The 19,838-nt window shown below is 36.2% G+C and overlaps 1 long non-coding RNA gene across 1 annotated transcript in view; it reads left to right on the top strand.

Annotated features, from left to right (window-relative positions):
• The window catches only part of LOC113618198 (uncharacterized), a 632,034-nt gene that overhangs the window by 300,096 nt on the left and 312,100 nt on the right, over positions 1 to 19,838 (top strand). The window contains exon 6 of the long non-coding RNA XR_003431920.1: positions 3,559 to 3,788. This is a non-coding gene — a long non-coding RNA (uncharacterized LOC113618198). The remainder of the gene's footprint in view (positions 1 to 3,558; positions 3,789 to 19,838) is intronic.

The raw sequence follows: 19,838 nt of genomic DNA, 5'->3' as shown, positions 1-19,838 counted from the left end.
TTAATATTGAACCTTTATAAATATTTATCTGTATTTTAAATATATTAGTATTTTAAATATACTACAATTAAAATATCAAGGCTGGCCTAATTAGCAAGTCAGTCCATGTAAACACATCGCTCATTTTAATTGTATTAATTCGCTTCCTCAGAGAAAGAAGGCAAAGCTTCCATCTGTCTCTGTCAATTTTCTTTCTTTCCAGGAGATGACAAAGACATTTTTACCATATAGGTATGAAATGCACAAGTATGGTAACCCAAGTTCACTCCCATGCCTACTCATTTTCCCATAAAACATTTTATCAACAAGTTGAGAGCTTAAAGATGAGTGACACTAGTGGGCTCAACATCCTTACTTTCATCTCAGTCTCTAGTTAGAAAGCAACAACCCCAAGCCAGAAAACTTCAGTGAGTCTCTTATCCTTTTCCACTGCTACAGGATTCAGAGCTGCACTATTAGTGATGACCTGTCCTTCTGGGATATTGCATAGCCCCTTCATGCATGAAATTAATTCCTCAGTAAAGGCAAAATAACATCATATGAAGCCCCCTCATTGTAATTTCCAAAGAACCAAGACGGGAAATATTTGAGGAAGAAAGTGTGTTATGTGAGGTACAAAACATAGGTTTATAGATTTGACTAGTCTTGAAATAAATAAAGATTTAGGAAATGTTTTATATGGGCTTTGCTATAACATGTTAAATTAGTAAAAACTGTCCAACGGTGACATACTTTTCTACCTAAAAGGTAACAGGATCCTTTGGCTACACAGACTTTCTGCCTGGGGCAGCAAAACACAATGACATTGCTTCAGTTTGTGGCAGGGAGAAAAACTCTCCTCTTCCTGACTGTTTTCCCACAGTGTCCACACTTATTCCTAACTTTTGTTCTATACAAAACCCTGACCTTCAACTCTCCATTTCTTGTGATTCTCTTGATTACCACAACTACACTTTTAGCAGTTTGACAACCCAAGATATACTTTCTCTCCCGCTTATGTCTTCACAGACACAGTCTGGTAGTCTGACAATTCACAGAGTAGGGATATATGGAGAAAAATCTGTCTGCCTACTCTTGCTCTGGCCACATCTTTCATTAGCTTTAACGTATTTGGAACAAGGAAGCGGGACCATCCCCAGTCAAGTTTCTGGCCCTTCAGCTTATTTGTAAAGCATTGGTTGATAGCAGGCTCCCAAAAGCAATTCCTTTTTCATTCAAGGGAGGAATTTTGTATAGAGAATTGTGAAAAAAATTATAGAAGTTTTAAAGTTTAGCATAGCAATAACCTTAGGAATAAAATATTTGTGTCTATCCCAGTGATTCTACTTAAGAAAGAAACCAAGCGCCAGCATGTCAGTGTATTAGGGGAGGTCTCACTTAATGGTTAAAGCAGAATCCCATTTCCTCCTTTTCTGATCACTGAGAAACACTCCATTTGCACATGTAATTACCTACTTGTACTTACTATCAAAACTAATACTTGTAGTGTTAAGTCAAGTAGAATGATAAATAATAAATATTAAATTTTCAATAAGAAGAATGAGTATCAAGAATGCATCCTATAGGCCAGCTAGTGGCAATTACACAATCTTACAATTGTGTCATTTAGGGAAAGAGTGGTTGGAAATTTAAGTAAGGAAAAAAATATTTCTGTGATGTTTTACATTCAACTCTTTCCTTTAATTTTAAAATGTTAACAGTAACTTGTATCACAACTTGCTTTTTTTAAATTAATAAGCTTTATTTTTTAAGCATTTTAGGTTATCAGCAAAATTGACCAGAAAGTACAGAGTTTCTGTATGTTCCTCACACATGCACAGCTTCCTCCACTATGGACATCCCGAATGACAGTGGTACATCTATCACAATTGTTGGACCTACATTGAGAACTCATTATCCCTCAAAGTCCATAGTTTACTTTAGGATTCACTCTTGGTGTTGTATGTTCCATGGATTTGGCCTGATATATAATGACATGTATCCACTATTGTAGTATCATGTCTATGTACATAGATTCACTCCCCTAAAAATCCTCTGTGCTCTCCCTGTTTATCCCTCCCTTCCCCCCACCAACCCCTGACCACCACTGATCTTTTTTACTGTGTCTATAGTTTTGCCATTTCCAGAATGTCATATAGATGGAGTCATACAGTATGTAATCTTTCCAGATTGGCTTCTTTCACTTAGCATGCATTTAAGGTTCCTTCAGGTTTTCTTTTTCTTTTTCTTTTTCTTTTTTTCCCTAAGTTTTGGTAACATAATTTTCCCCAACTCTCTTTTTCTACTGTCACTGAAATATAAAATCATTCAGAGATGAAAGAGTAAGGTTAGTAGGGTGCAATTAAGCATATGCCTGAATCACTTGTTTCTGTTGCTATAAGTTACCTGTAAGTTTTAAGAGAATTCATAAGAACAGTTATAAAATCATTCAGAGATGAAAGGGTAAGGTTAGTAGGGTGCAATTAAGCATATGCCTGAATCACTTGTTTCTGATGCTATAAGTTACCTTTAAGTTTTAAGAGAATTCATAAGAACAGTCTGGTCACAGAGAAACTGAGCACATCTGGGAAAATGTAATAAAATGTCTTGGATTTTACAAAATCCACTAAGTATGGCTTTATAACATCTATTCACAAAACCTCATTAAAAGGGATTCCAATAGGTGCTGAGGCATCATCCAAAATAACGTGCTACAAAATTACGTAATTTAGTAATTTCCTAAATTACTATTTAGGAAATTCAGGAATCAAATCAAAGAATTTCTTCCCCAATAGGGACATACCTTTCCACCTAGGTTATTCATTTTTGCTCTTGTCTAGATGATTCTGCTTGTATAGGAGGATCATCACAAAATCACAGCTTTGCCTTTCTGTTTTTCTGAACAGGAATTTCAACAATCAAAAGAAAATCCTAGTAATTAGAGATGAAATGTGGAAAATGAAATTCTAAAAAAGCCATGTGGGAGCTCATGAAGCTAAAATATTATAAACATTATATTCTCAAAAACAAATAAATCCAATTTTGAAATTGCAGCTTGAGTTGGAATATTTTAGGACTCAGTTTCCTGAAATTTACAAGAAAGATCATTGAAACCTGATTTTGAATTGATATATGTCAGGTTTATTTTTGCCAGCTATAGAAACCAAAATCAAGCTTAAAATATATAGAATTCAGTTCTCTTTCTCTTTCCCCTTTTAATATTTTTTTTCACAGTAATGCATGCATAAAGTTTAAAAGGATCAAACAGTGCAGAAGAGATTATAATGAAGAGTAACTGTCCACCATCCCACTCAGTTCACCAGCTTACACTGCTCCTTGTTCTTCCTACCATAAAAATATCTCTTTTTAACTTTTATGCCAGTTATTACCAAGCAACTAAATATTAGACATAATTTATTTATTGATGTCAATATAAGAGTCTGTTTACCTATTGATTCAGCATTTTGAAAGTTGAAGATTTATTTCAATAAAATCCTCTCCATTTTAATAGTTACTATAGGCTTTTATTTGTCTGTTAACTACTTTTGTAATGTTAAAACTCTATTTCTGTACTTTCAGTTTCTGGTCCCACATGTAAGGTTCTTGGAAGTTGCCACTCCATCCTAACAACGAGTAAAAAGCTGAACAGTCTGAGAAGCCAACTACTCTTGTGGATCCATACGAGAGGGGAGGACAAAGGCCAAACGTCTGCCCCTGGGGTTGGAGAGATAGACAGACCAACACAAGGAGTCATGGCTTCCCATAGCAGAGACTCACGAGTGGAAACTGCCAGGGGAACCAGTGCCAAGGTAGGAAAACTTGAACTGTAATTGATGAATTGCTGGAGGCTCAGTGCAGACAACTCTGAGAGTTAAAAATTCCCAAGGGACCCAGTCTAATGGAGGGCTCCTATACTTTTGTGAGTTTTACCTCTTGGAGCTCAACCAGATTCTTTTGGTAGATGTTGGAGAAAAATGCTTATGTATGCTTATATGTCAGTGAAATAAATGACAGCAGTGACACAAGGCCAGGAAGGAGGAATTAGGATTATTTTGTTATTATAAGGTACTCACACACTTGTGAAGCAATATGATATTATTTGAAAGTGGCCTTGGATTAGTTGTAAATGAGTATTGCAAACTCTAGAGCAACCACTAAAAAAAGTTTTTTTAAAAAAGTATAATTGAGGGCTTCCCTGGTGGCGCAGTGGTTGAGAGTCTGCCTGCCGATGCAGGGGACGCGGGTTCGTGTCCCAGTCCGGGAAGATCCCACATGCTGTGGAGCGGCTGGGCCCGTGAGCCATGGCCACTGAGCCTGCGTGTCCGGAGCCTGTGCTCCGCAATGGGAGAGAGGCCACAACAGTGAGAGGCCCACATACCGCAAAAAAAAAAAAAAAAAAAAAAAGTATAATTGATATGCTAAGAAAGGAAAGAAAATAGAATTATATAAAATATTTGATTAAAACCACAAAAGACAGAAAAACAAAAGTAGGAGACGAAAATAGGAGCAAAGAACAAGGGCCACAAATAGAAAACAGCAACAAATATGGTAGATATTAATCCAATTACATCAATAATTACTTTGAACATCAGTGTTCTAAATGCACCAATTAGAAGACAGTGATTGTTAAAGTGGATCCAAAAAAACAAGACCCAACTATGTATTGTCTACAATAAAACCACTTTAAATATAAAGATGCATATAGACTAAAAGTAAATGGATGGAGAAATGTACACCATACTAGCACTAATCAAAAGAAAGTAGGAGTAGGTATGTTAATTTCAGACAAAGTAAATTTCAAAGCAAGGAAAATTATCAGGGATAAAGAAAGGCATTACATAATGATAAAGGGGTCAGTTCACCAAGAAAACATAACAATCCTGAACATGTATGCATCTAACAACAGAGCATCAAATTATGTCAGGCAAAAACCAATAGAACTGCAAGGAGAAATAGATGACTACATTATCATAGTTGTAGACTTCAACAATCCTTTCCCAGAAATGGACGGATCCAGCAGATAGAAAATTAGTAAGGATACGGTTAAACTCAACAACACCATCAGTTGACTGTATTTATGGGGGTCTATTTCTGGGTTCTCTATTCTGTTCCATTGATCTATTTGTTATTCTTTTTCCGATACCACACTTTCTTGACTACTTTAGCTTTATAGTAAGTCTTGAAATTGGGTCATGACAGTCCTCCATCTTTGTTCTTCTTCAATATTGTGTCAGCTATTCTGGGTCTTTTGCCTCCCCATGTAAATTTTAGAATGAGTTTGACAAAAGAACAAAGGCAATTAATTCAATGGAGCAAAGATAGTCTTTTCAACAAATCGTGCTGGAATGACTAACATCGACATGCAGAAAAATGAATCTCTACACAGACCTTCACCCTTTACAAAAGTTAACTCAAAATGAATCACAGACCTAAATGTAAAATGCAAAAGTGTAAAATATACTTCTATAAAGCTCCTAAAATTCAAATTAAAACAACAGTGAGATACCAATACAAACCTATTAGAATGGCCAGATCCGGAACACTGTCAACAACAAACGCTGGTAAGGATGTGGAACAAAAGGAACTCTCTCTCCTTGCTGGTGATGATGCAAAATTGTACAGCCCTTCTGGAAGACTGTTTGGCAGTTTCTTAAAATACTAAACATACTCTAACCACATGATCCAGCAGTCACACACCTTGGTATTTACCCAAAGGAGCTGAAAACTTATGTCCACTCAAAAACCTGCACACAGATGATTACAGCATCTTTATTCATAAATGCCGAAAGCTGGAGGCAACCAAATGTCCTTCAGTAGGTGAATGGATAAATAAACTGTAGTAAATCCAGAAAATGCGATATTTTTCAGGACTAAAAAGAAATGAGCTATCAAACCATGAAAAGACATGGAAGAACCTTAAATGCTTATTACTAAGTGAAAGAAGCCAAGCTAAAAAGGCTACATAGTGTATGTCTCCAACATTCTGGAAAAGGCAAAACTATGGAGACGGTAAAAAGATCAGTGGTTGCCAGGGATGTGGGGAAGATGGCAGGGGAGGGATGAATATGCAGAGGGTGGAGGATTTTTAGGGCATTGAAAATGCTTTGTATGATAGCATAATGATGGATGCATGTCATTATACATTTGTCCAAACTCATAGGATGCAACACTAAGAGTGAACCTTAATGTAAACTATGGACTTTGGGTGATTATGAAATGTCAGTGTAGGGTCGTCAGTTATAACAAATATACCACTCTGGTGGGAGGATCTTGATAATGGAGGAGACTGTGGTTGTATGGGGGCAACAGGTTTATGGGATATCCCTGTACCTTCCTCTCAATTTTCTTTGAACCTAAAACTGCCGTAAAAAGTAAAGTGTTAAATGAAAAGCTCTATTTCTTGTTCCTTCGAACTTTAGAGAGCATCTGTTAACCACTCACCCCCCCAACTATTTGATGAGACTATTAGTGTCCCTCTGTTCTCTCCACTTCACCTTTCCATCATACCTCTCAATTTCTATCAGCTATACCTTTACTTCCACAGATCTATGGCTGAAAACATTAATGTTCTGTTTTGTAAGTGTATTTAAATCCTGTGTCAATTTATTAACCACTATTGACTCTGTTTTGGTCTTCCTCTTAATATAGAGTGTCATCATAATACTGGGTTGGCCAAAAAGTTTGTTCGGGTTTTCTGTAGGAGTGTATGAAAACCTGAATGAACTTTTTGGCCAACCCAATAAATAGTGGGCAAAAAGTAGTGGGCAACTTCTACTGTCTGCAAATTTTATGGGTTTTTTTAAGCTTGCAAGACTTTCCTTCTTGATAAATGATTAAGCTGAAGTTATTGAGACCAGTATTTTATGAGAGGGGTAGATGATGATTTAGGCTCTGTTATTGTTTTTGTCATCTCTGGGACAAATTTGTCAGGAACAACATAGAATTGTATGTAGCTTGTATTGATCCTTTTGTGGCCTTTGACTCTAATTACATGAATCAGTTAAAGGTCTAACCAAATGAATTCAGTATGGGCCAGTAGCTTAAGGTATAACCTGCACTTAGAAAGTCTCCTGATGAGTCAGATAATTTGCAGCAGATAAAACATGGCTGTGTACTGGCTTCCCTCTCTTCAACTGGTTATTTAATAACTCCATACTTTTTTTTGAGTGAGTTTGGCATAAACACCTTCTGGCTCTCCAACTAGAGAGAACAGGAAAATAATCTCTTTTGTGTGTTTTGGGAACATTGTATTACTGTCACAAATTAGGAGTGGTGTTAGCAGTGCTATCTAATTAATGTCAGATAGAATGGCTAATCATCAACTATTGCAAGAAGAGAGTTATCATTTTTGGTAATGAACATCCAGCTTTCATCTAGTTTATAGTGAACAGGCTTGCAGCGTTCCCTAAATCTGGATGCATCAGAATCAGTTAGGAAGCATTTTAGGCATACAGTCTCTTGGGACCCACCCACAGAGATTCTTGGTTAGTGGATGTGTTGGAGTGGGGCCTGAGGATTTGTGATTTAGAAAATCTTCTCAAGTGATGCCAAGGCAAAGCCAGGTTTTGTAACTACTGTATTCAGCGAGCCAGCTTGCTCATTATTTAAAGATACATTGTGTAATCAACTTACATTAGAGGGCCATCAGGAAGTCACATGATATATATATAAATATAACTAATCTTTAGAAGGACTTTTGAAAAAAAATTTCATATCTGTAGCAGGTGTTTAGTGGCATTTACTTAAATGTTCTTTTTTTTTTTTCATTTTAAATTTATCATGGCCATGCTCTTGATGTATCCTTTGGAAACTTGATTATCCATTTTTATATAAGTTGGAATGGATGCAAAGTTGTTTTCCAAGGATATTTTGTCTCTCATGGTTACCCATAGAATCATTTACACTAAAGAGAGCTTTCTCTTAAGTTTCAGCTCATTTCCTTGAAGAGCTAGTGTATCTTTCTTTTTAGGAACAGATGCTTTATGTCTTTGGTTCTGTTAACCTAAATTTCTTCCTAAAAATTTAATCATCAATGTATATAAATCAACCACTAACTGGTAATATAAAATATACTGTAGATACTTATTAAATGATATAACCTTGAACTCTCTGCTGTCGAATACTTATAAAGCTTCTGTTGAAATAAATATTACTCTTGACGGATTATGTAAAATATATGCATTCCAACCCTTAATAAAATTGATTTTTGAATCAAGTCAGACCAGCAGAGAATTGAGTAGTATTCTGCATTGTTTTGGTCCCTAGCGCATTGCTTTTGTTAGCATTAGACCACCAGTCTCCATTGAGAGAACAAAACTCTATATAAAATCATAATGATAGTTATTATTACGATCTTATATATCCAGTCTTTAAATTAATGGAAAAATTTGAAAAGCAGAGTATCTAAAACCTTCAAGAGATAGAGGAGAATGTGTCAGTATCTCTCAGTTACAGGATCTAACTGCACATGTAGAAATTAATTGTAGACTCACATTTTGTCTTAAATGCTTACCATTTTTTTTCTGCTACTACATACCTATCAGTGTTGATTTTACAAATAATGATTTGTATTTTCATCTAAATTTTCAAATAAAGTTAAAATTCCACAAAGGTGAACTGTGCTTATCTGGTCTAGGTAGCACCAGGTATCTGGCATGACTCTTAGAGGTAAGCATACCCCAGTTTAAAAAGCAAAGTCAGTGTCCTCTTTTGAGAACCATTAGAGAAAAATTTTTATATCCTATAATGATGGAAATCTGGGCTCCTGATGAACAACTCTTTGGTTTGTATCTTATAGATACTGTGAACATTGTAACTGATTCTGTTTCTACGTTTATTGTGTTATTCTCCAGAACGTTTCAGGTAGAATTGTCAAGAACATATGTCTTGAACATATGTTCAGAACCATTGGGTATCTAATATTTTTCATTCTTGTCTTTTATCTGGCTGCATTTATTTTTTTCTACCTTTTTATTCTTCTGTAATATGTTGTTATCCATTTCATTGTTTAGGAAAACTCCCACTTTATAACACCAAATTCTAATATCCTGCTTTCAGACTATAACCTTCTATACTTCCACCACTTCATCTACAATTACATCCACTCTTTGACCTCATGAAACCCTTCATTTTATTTATTTTCTATTGATAGACTTACTTCCCATTTTGGTAAAATGGCATCAAGAGCCATCTGGTCACTCAAGCCTGTGACCTGGGAACAATCTTAAATGTCTCTTTCCATAGTCCTTTACTTCTGTCATTAAATTATTTCATTTCCATTTCTACAATCTTGAGAATTTGTCTTTTCCATCTTCTTTATTTACACAGCCATCACCTTAGTTCAGACCCTCAACACTTCTTGCCTATACTATTAGAATAGTCCCCTAATTGAGCCCCTTACTTCAAGAATTATCCTCACCAATTCTTTCCCATACTGTTGCCAGAGTTATTTTTTCAAAACATGAATCATCACGAATCATATTGTATCATTCGTCTGATTAGAACTCTTTAGCCTTCCCACTGTCTACAGGATAGACGCCGTATTTTGGCACGCCAAACATAGTCCCTCATGGTTAACTGATCCCTAACTACTCTGTAGAATGTTTTCCTCCGTATCCCACAACACCCTCTATTCCAGCCTGGTTAAGTACTTCAGTGTTCCAAGGGCACTCTACTGCTCCTTTGCTCTGGGCTTTTGTACATGAATATCTTTTCTCTGGAATATCCTGCCCAGTTCCTCTACCACCCCAGTTATACATCATGAATGTTTAATTCTTCGTTCAAATATTATTTGTACTAATAAGGGCTTTGTCTCCTGACCTTTGTATCCTCAGTACTTTTAATAAAACTTCTTCCTCCCTGTCTAGCCTCTTTTCCTGTCACTCCCTTTTGTGTCCATGTTTCACCCATATAGGATCTCTGGTGCCTTGGCCTCTTCCCTTCCCATGTAGGACCGTCACGTATGCTATTTCTCTTGACTGGAATGTTCTTTTGCCCTTCTTTTTCACCTAAACTATTCACACTCATTTTTCAGGTGTGTGCCTCTGTCACGAAAAGCAAAGACCTCCATGTGACCAAATCAAGTGGAAACTTTTCTGCTCTTATCACAACATGACCTCTTAGCAATATCTAATAAAATATGCAATCCCATTATTTTAAAAGCACTCTACTTTTTCCTTCCCTGAAGAAATATACTCTTTTTTCTCTCCTACCTCATTGACTTCTTTTTCTGGTTCTCTATTTGCTACCTAAAAGCTACATGCTGGATTTTCTCAGGATTGAGTCTGTGGTCCCCTTTTCTTCTCTTGCTATGGTATCTCCCTAGGAGATTTCATCAAGTTTCATGACTTAAAATACCAGGTGAGGATCTTCATCCCTAAACATCCACTCTAAGATCCAGAGTTGTAAGTACATGTTACATGACATCTACAGTTGGATGTGTCAGAGGCATCTCAAAATTAATTTGTTCAAAACAATTATTTTAGTTCTCTTCCCAAAATCCTGATATCCTCCACTCTCTTGACTCAACACATGGCACTGCCGTCCATCCAGTTACTAAAGCAGAAGCTTGGAAATTTCATTGTTCTAATGCCAAACATATTTCAAATTCATCTACTTCTCTCCATCTCATTTACTGTGGTCTTTTCCTCTTACATCTTTAACATCCCCTATACTGGCCTCCCTGTTCTTCTCATGGCTCCCATCTATTCATTCTATGTGCAGAAACCAAAGTGACCTTATTAAAACCCAAATCATATAATATCACTCCGCTTAAAATCTATCAATAGTTTCTCAATTACAGTAAAATATGCACTTCTTACCACGACCTGTGTAGGGGCATGACCTCTCCAGTTCATCTAATGCCACTCTCCCCATCTCTTGCTCATTAGACTGAAAATGCCAGTGTTCTCTCAGTTCCAAGAGGAGGCCCAGCTCTTTCTTGCCTCAGGGCCTTTGCCCTTGCTACTCCTATTGCCAGGAACTCCTCTTCTCCAAACCCAAAACTGTTTAGGTCCTTATTCTTCAGATCACAGCTTGGATTTTGCTCTTTCAAGAGTACTCTTCTGACCACCCTTAGAAGGCCCTGTTTTCCTTATATTTTGTTTATTCACTACTTATCACTTTATATAGTTGCTAACTTATTATTTATTTGTTTACCACCAAACTTTTGACTTCATGAAGATAGCGACTATGTCTGTGTTACACCTCCAATTCTAACATGGTGCCAGAGTAGGTACTTAGTAAATATTTGTTATATAAATGACTCTCTCAGCTTAAACATCATTCCTTCCACCATAGGAAGCCTATGATCCTTCACACCAGAGTAGATGTACTTATTATATGGCCCTGTAGCTCTCTACACTTCTTAATAATACTTTACCTACTTATAACTGCTGTTTATCTTCCATATTAGACAGTAAAGACATGGAACCTTACATGTTTTTTTCACTGTGGTATTCCCAATACCTTGCACAGTGGCTGCGATGTGGCAAATGCTTCAGTAATGTTTGGGTGGTAAGGAATATCTGACATACTTTAGAAGCGTATTAATTTTCTGTTGACTGGATGAATTGAATCAAAATGGTTAATGGTGACTTAGAAACTTTTTTAAAATGTAGAAATGAGTTAAGTATTAACAAGAAAATAGATCTCTTGTTGAATTAGAGCTTAGAGAAGATTGTTATTTGATCATTACAATCCAAATAATGTTTTCTCTATCTCTAAAAATAATCCATATGAAACTGAAAAAGTTATTTAATAAGTTATATATGAGAAGAGCATTGGTTCAGACAGAGTAAGAAGTAAGGCAGAATACTACAATATACCTGATTAAGCAACAACTCTTTTTATTGATAGTGTGTCCAAAGAACATAGGCAAAGCTTAGCAACATAGACAATTGATTCCCTTTGAAAGGAGAATATTAGATCTAAACCATTCATCCAGAACAGTAAATAAAAACCTATTACAACAAATAGTAATACTGTGGAAATACAAAATCCTAGATCAAGAAACTCCAAAGTGTGCTACTGGTAAAATGGATTGGGGAGTGGGAGCAGGAATAGAGCTCCCAGGTGAAACAAGTGTGAGAAGCACTGGACCAGACAAAATCATATCTGTGTCTTTCCTGAGAATTTCTGAAAGCCTCTAATAGTCTACAGTGCCTTGGGGCCCATCAAGGGAAGTATATAGGATGCATATTTTTCCTAGATTTATTTGGTCATCATTCTTGTACAGAATATCTAGTGGGATTGATCTGGGAAGAATTAGTTTTAGTCCTGAAAATGACCTTCAGTTAGAGATTTAGCTCAGTTTTGTTAGGTGAGAACTATAATACTCATCCTTAGATTATTAACAAGGGACTTTCTCAACTAGGCAATTACTTGAATGTATTGCCTGTAGTTATTTAAGGACAGCTCCTGATGTTTCCCTCTATATGTCAAGAGAATGCAAGTTGTTCTGTGAGGGAATAGCAAGGGGAGAATTGATTGTTGGAAAGGAAGGAGGAAATAAGAATGGTGAAAACAGTGTACAGATATACCTTAAATGCAGAAAAAAAAAAAGCTGTGGGAATCTTAGTCCAGTCCTTGACAGAGCCTGATTCATTCACTTCAAAGTCATTAAAGGGGTCAATAGTCAATATAAGGTAAGTTAATGGAGGCTTCATGATCTATTGACCTTATTACATCATTAAGAGATCAAATTTTGGACTGAAACTAGCAGATTCCTTCCCAGTGATTCACATTACCCAGAAGCCTAGGCCTTACTGGAATTCTTAATAAAAATTACAAATCTCCCTGAAATAAATTTCAAATGCCAGTTCTTGATAACTTTAAGTACAATTTACCATTAAACTTGCTCATCTTCAATTATTGCTTACCTTTCATTTTGTTTTGCTTTTAATCTTTTTTCTGATGGTTTCTAGGTGGTACAGAACCTTCTGTTCTCAGTTCATCCATGGTCACCCAGGAAGTTGATTTTTGTTTTGGCATAAAAAGTCCATATGGTGCTTTTCACTGTTGCTTATTTATACTGCGAGTGCTTCATTGTGGGGCTTCCTCAGACAGAGCCAACTCTCATCAATTAGCAAATTCTTTCTCTGGAAGAGAGCTGCCCTTCTAATCTCAGACCAGATTATAAACTCCCTTTCCTCGTGCTCATTTCACTTTTTTTTTCCTTTTGGAGGAATGGAAAAGTAGGAAAAAGTTTAATTCTGGTTCTTTTCTCCTTTGTAACTGTATTTTTTTTAAGATAATGGCTTTTTTTCTAGATAAAATGATATGAGCTCATCTTAAACATAGATCCAACTATATAGAGAAATACAAGGAAGAGACAATTCATCCAAAATTCTACAACCCTGAAGTGACCAGGGTCACATTTGGGAAGCATTTCCCCAGATATGTCTCTGTATGTATACACAGAGAGAAAGAGAAAGTGAGCCAAATATAGTTTTATAATAATGGAATGATAGACCACATGCTTTTTAAAAATAAAAAGTGTTAAATTTAATTCCACTTGAATCTACTAGCAGGACAAGAAACAAGTGAAACTGGAGAAATTGTTAAACTTGAAATAAATGTTTCTTTTTACCAAAGGATTATCAATTATAAAAAAAGAATAAACCATTTGAGGTTAAGGCAGAATATTATAAGTTTGAAGACTTTTAAACTCTACATCTATACTTAGTGTGGATGGACCAATAGCTCTCCGTGGAAGATGGAGGGGTGACTCTTTTACACTTTCTTCCCCCTCCTATTCCTTCCTTATGAATGTTGTTGTCCATGTTATATTTATTCCATAATTATCTTAAATGACAGTTGAGCTGAGTATAATACGGTTGTGTCATACTTTCTTTCAGAATATCTAGACCTTGCTGCATTGTACTCTGGGATTGAACATTTGGGGAAAATTCTTAGGCCAGCCTGCTTCTCCGCTCTTTAGAAAACTTGTTTGATTCTTCCAGGATACCCTAAAGAATTCTTTTCTTATCTTTGAAGTTCAGTTATTTAACCAGGATATGTTTTGCTATTGTTTGTTTTTGTCAGCTTTTCCTAAATCTGAAGATATAGCTCTTGAAAATAGTCTGTAACACATCTTTAAGTACTTTGTTCAATTTTTTGAGCTTTCTACTTCAAATCACAATTACCTTCATGTTGTATTGTTTTGTACAAACAAATTGTACTGTGTTTTGTTACAAAACACAAGTTTTGTAAGAGGCTCTGCAGGGAAAAAAAGGTTAACTTCATAAACAAATGATTTCAAAAGCAGGGAGTATCCCATGGCTTCTGAAAATTCACACTTTACATTGATAAATGATAAAGAACTGTATTAAAATATTTGTGCAATAAAAAGTATAGTTTAACCCAGATTTTTTCTAAACTTATTTGACAATAGATACCACCTTTTTTGGGAGAACGTATACTGACATCTTACAGAACTTGTATTTCTTGGAATTCACTTGGATCAGGCCAAACACAATACTATATGTTGGAAACCACCTGCAGCTATACTGCACAACAGTTGAGAGAAGTGTTTTCTTTTAAATATACCAAGGCTAGAATGAAAATAATTCTTTTGAGGTGTCCTATGGTTGAATGGCCTTTTGGTCAGAGTGCTAGATCTCCTTCCTTCATTTCCTTGAGCACCAATCCCTCTAGCTCAGGCTCAGTGTGGGTAACTTATCCAATAGTGGTACACGTGGGGTTGAGAATAATTTTCTCATCTGTCTCACTGAGCAGACACACAGTTAATTCAGACCATTTCTCCACAGCTCTGACAGTGTGATTTTCCAGGTGCTGTTTTCCTCATACGTCTTTAAGAGATGTATTCTGAAAGAGAGTGCATGATAGCCGTTAAGTAAGTGATGGATCATTTTTATGAATTCACTGAAGTTAAGGAAAATAAATTTAGTAAAATATTGATCAATAAAAATGCAACTGATTAGAACAAACAATTACATAGAATCTTTTCCCACAATATTAGGAAGAGTTAGAGACAGAAGACAATAAAATGAATTGATATCAGGAAAATCAGCTTCAAATCAATTTTCACTTCAGATGCACACTAAATTTAAAAAAAAATTTTTTAGCTTATAGAACTGTGACATAAAATTAGAATAGAATCATTTTTATTAATTATAATAAACATTTCAAGTTACTATTTTGTTTGTAATTAATATCAAGTGGTTTTGGGAAAACTTGACAGCTATATCTAAAAGAGTGAAACTAGAACATTTTCTCACACCATGTATGAAAATAAACTCAAAATGGATTAAAGACCTAAATGTAAGGCCTGAAACCATAAAATTTCTAGAAGAAAACATAGATGGTATGCTCTTTGACATTGGTCTTAGCAATATTTTTGTTTTGGATCTGTGTCCTCAGGTAGGATAAACAATTGCAAAAATAAATAAATGAGACTTAATCAAACTTAAAAGTGTTTGCATAGCAAAGGAAACCACCAAAAAAATAAAAAGGCAGCCTACTGAATGGGAGAAGATGTTTGCAAATGATGTGTTTGATAAGGAGTAATATCTAAAATATATAAAGAACTCATACAACTCAATATCAAAAAAACAAACAACCCAATTAAAAAATGGGTAGATGACCTGAATAGGCATTTTTCCAAAGAAGATGTACAGATGGCCAATAGGCACATGAAAAGATGCTCATCACTAACCATCAGGGAAATACAAATCAAAACCACAATGAGATATCACCTCACACCTGTCAGAATGGCTGTCATCAAAGAGACGAGGATATGGAGAAAGGGAATGCTTGTGTGCTGTTGGTGGGAATGTAGATTTCTACAATCACTATTAAAAACAGGATGGAGGTTCCTCAAAAAATTAAAAACAGGACTACCATATGATCCAGCAGTTCCACACCTGAGTATTTATCCAAAGAAATAAAAGCACTATTCAAAAATATATATGCACCCCAGTGTTCATAGCAGCATTATTTACAATAGCCAAGATATAGAATCAACATAGGTGTTCGTCACCAGATGAATGGATAAAGATGTGGTATATATATACAATGGAATATTATTTATCCGTAAAAAGAATGAAAGTTTGCTATTTGCAGCAACATTGATGAACCTGTAGGGCATTATGCTTACTGAAATAAGTCACACAGAGAAAGACAAATAACATACGTTTTCACTTATATATGGAATCTAAAAAATAAAACAAATGAATAAATATAACAAAACAGAAACATACAGATACAGAGAAAAAACCAGCGGTTCGGTTGCCAGAGGGGAGGGGGTGGGGAGAAGGGCAAAATAGGTGAAGAGGATTAAGAGATAAAAACTGCTAGGTATAGGACTTCCCTGGTGGCGCAGTGGTTGAGAGTCCGCCTGCCGATGCAGGGGACACGGGTTCGTGCCCCGATCCGGGAAGATCCCACATGCCGCGGAGTGGCTGGGCCCATGAGCCATGGCCACTGAGCCTACGCGTCTGGAGCCTGTGCTCTGCAATGGGAGAGGGCACAACAGTGAGAGGCCTGCGTACCGCAAAAAAAAAAAAGCAAAAAACTACTAGGTATAAAATAAATAAATTACAAAGATGTAATGTTCAGTGCAAGGAATATAGTTTACATTTTATAATAACTTTATATGGAGTACAATCTATAAAAAGATAGAAATATTATATTGTACACCTGAAACTAATTTAATATTGTGCCAACTATACTTTAAAAATTATAATTTAAAAATATATAAATACAAACAAACAAAAATATCTTATGGTGGGAGACTTTGAGGCTATGTAAAAATCTTATTCCTCATTAAATTTTCACTCTCTGGTTTTAGTTTCCATTGATGATTTTTGCCTGACTCACTTATTATGTTGATGGTTGCCAAATGATGATTTTCCAATTCTGTCATTCCTTCTACATTTAATGGCTGACATTCTATAATATTCTAAGAACATTTCTTTCTTTTTGGTTAATTGATTGATTGATATCAGCATGCATTCATGGATTCTTATTTTATTTAATGGGTTATAACTTGTTATGGTCATTATTCTGGTGCTCAGATTGTCCCAGATTTAACTAGTGGGAATGTGTTCAAGCTAGCTCTTGTGATCTTTTGACATGTTTCCATTATTTTTTAGGTACTTCTTTATTGTCCTGCAATGCAAGATATTCCACTCCCGGGCTTATAGTTTGTAGCTCAGAACTCCTTGGCCTTGGATGTTGCCCATTTATGATGCCCCTTGTCTGACATTTTGTTTCTACATGAACCTAAAATGCTTATTTAACTTTATCTCCACCAGCTTCTTGAGTCTTCTCTGTGCTTCTGAACCCCTGCTTGTATGTGTCCTATCTCATCTATTTTGAAACCTGTCAGATATTATCTGTGCTGTTTTGAACATACCACTCAGTTGCACCCTGTATAATGCTGCACCCTGTGGGCCTTTTATAAGTATTGGTTGATAGATGATCATACACAGAAAAACTTGCTGTATTATAAGCCTCAGGAAGAAGAGCAAGTTAAGAACATGACTTAACCTTTCCAATTGTTAGGACCACAAGAACCTGCAGGGCACATGATTTTGGATGAGGACCCTAGGATTATTAATTTTCAGAATAGTCTAATTGTTAACAGAACACCTGTAGTGAGGAAAATGTTTGTACTTGCTGAACAGAAAATAAATGGAGCAAAAAAGTATTTGACATTGAAATATAGCTTAATGAGATATTTTGTATTTTTTATTATATTCTATTTATATTAGATATCACTGCTATTCCTCTCCCTTGTCATTCCAATTTTGGTAAACAATCTTATCATCCCCGTTTTGCTCAGTCATCTTGGCTTAAATTTGGCCAGAGTTCAGTGGATAGTGGTTTCTAGCTTCCATCAAGAGAACAAAGAGGAAAGAGATGAGGAGGAAAACACAAAAATAGTAGAGAAAATGTTTAAAGGGTGTGAATCTCAGCACCTGAGGGTACAGTTGCTGCTTAGCAGAGCAATATTGATGCAAGGGAGGAAAGGTACATTTGAGAACTTCAACACCAAAGCTAATTTTATTGACATTTTTTTTCATTTTCTCTATAATATAATTTTCTCTATAACAGGTACTTTACTAAGAGAAAATACCTTTCGTGTGTCATGCTAGGCATCCTTCAACACAATGTAGGGCAAGATATATTTTAATGTAAAGAATGCAGAGGGCTTCCCTGGTGGCGCAGTGGTTGAGAGTCCGCCTGTTGATGCGGGGGAAACGGGTTCATGCCCCGGTCCAGGAAGATCCCACATGCCGCGGAGCGGCTGGGCCCGTGAGCCATGGCCGCTGAGCCTGCGCGTCTGGAGCCTGTGCTCCGCAACGGGAGAGGCCACAACAGTGAGAGGCCCGCGTACCGCAAAAAAAAAGAAAAAAGAATGCAGACACTGGAATCAGTAGGAATTGCTATTTCCACTCATTAGTTTTGAGACCTTGAACAAGACCATGAATGTCAGTTTCCTTATATTAGAATGGGGATAAAATATCCATCTTATTAACGTTGTCGTAAGATATAGAGACTGTATGTGCGTAAAGCTTAGAGTTCCTAACACATAATAGGCGCTTAACAAATGTTGCTATTAGACTAACAGATCCCTGAATTCCATGCTGGTAAGAATCCTTTAAAGGTATTTTTAAAACAAAATAAGACAAACAGGTCTCCGGGCCTTTCCTTGAAGATTCTGATCCACTCACTGTGGGAAAAGACCTGGGAATATCTTCTTTTCTTTTAAAAATTTCTTTAATAAATACATCAGGTGTTACTTATGATCACCAAAAGTGGGCAAACGTATAACAGAGCATCCACTGCAGCATGGGCCTCTTAAGGGGGAGGTTACCAGGACCAATGAAACTAATACCCATAGGATCATGATGCCCATGATCTATTTCTGATACTTTTTCTAAGCTCCTGTTCCCTATTTCATCGCTGTCTGTTTCTATTTCTGTGTTGTACATGCCATTGAAGCTGGAATATCCAAATTGAACTTGGCCTTTCCTTCACTATTCACCTTTCAAAGAAGGAAAATTCTCCTCCTCTGTGTTTCCATTTCCAGGTTTAAGCACAGCCATCTTTCCAGTTTTCTAACAGAGATAAAAGGGGCATTTTTCATTCCTTCTCTGCTCTTCCTAAGTGGTTTTCTGCCTCCTGTCTTGCTCAGCTTTTAATACCAGAGTGCTCTTTCTAAAATACAAAACTAGCTATGTTTGAAAATCTTTAGTGACCTCTTACAGATCTTCAGAATAAAATTCATATTTCTCCTGGAAGCATTTGAGGACTTTTATGATCTGACCCTAGCCTCTCTCTCTCTAGACTTGCCTCCTACAATAGTTCTGGTTTCTTACCCTTCTCTCCAGATAAACTACACTACTTGCCACTTTCCACAGGTGCTAATGCTTCAAATCTACTTGACTTTGCAGTTGCTGGCCTTTTTCTGGAATTATCTCTATGTCAGCAGCCACATTTTGCCATAACTCCAGGAGACTCCTTCACCCTTTGTCTCCGAGATAGCTGCGAAGTATCCTTCAAGGCTCAGATCAAGCATAACGTTCTCCTGAAAGCTTTTCTGAGCCCCCTTTGCTTACATCTACTAACCCTTCTATGACCTTCCTTTTGCGTCCATAGCCTTGATAATGCTATATCTTAAGCATCAATTTTCAAATTTATCTTCTTCTAGAGTGGGATTACTTTGAGGAGGATAATTACATTTTAGTCATCTTTTTTTCTCTGTTACTTGAAAAACTTCTGATATATGGAAGGCATTCACTAAATATGTGTTAAGTGAATGAATTGGGAGCCAAACAACTATTTCTTTTTTTATCCATTAACAATTCACATTTATCCACTAACAAGTCATA

The sequence above is a fragment of the Aethalodelphis obliquidens genome, unplaced genomic scaffold (assembly GCF_003676395.1).
Source record: "Aethalodelphis obliquidens isolate GAN/ISIS:26980383/991018 unplaced genomic scaffold, ASM367639v1 scaffold5, whole genome shotgun sequence".
Taxonomy (NCBI): domain Eukaryota; kingdom Metazoa; phylum Chordata; class Mammalia; order Artiodactyla; family Delphinidae; genus Aethalodelphis; species Aethalodelphis obliquidens.
Note: the sequence above shows the minus strand (reverse complement) of the source record. Positions and strands in the feature narration are given on the sequence as shown.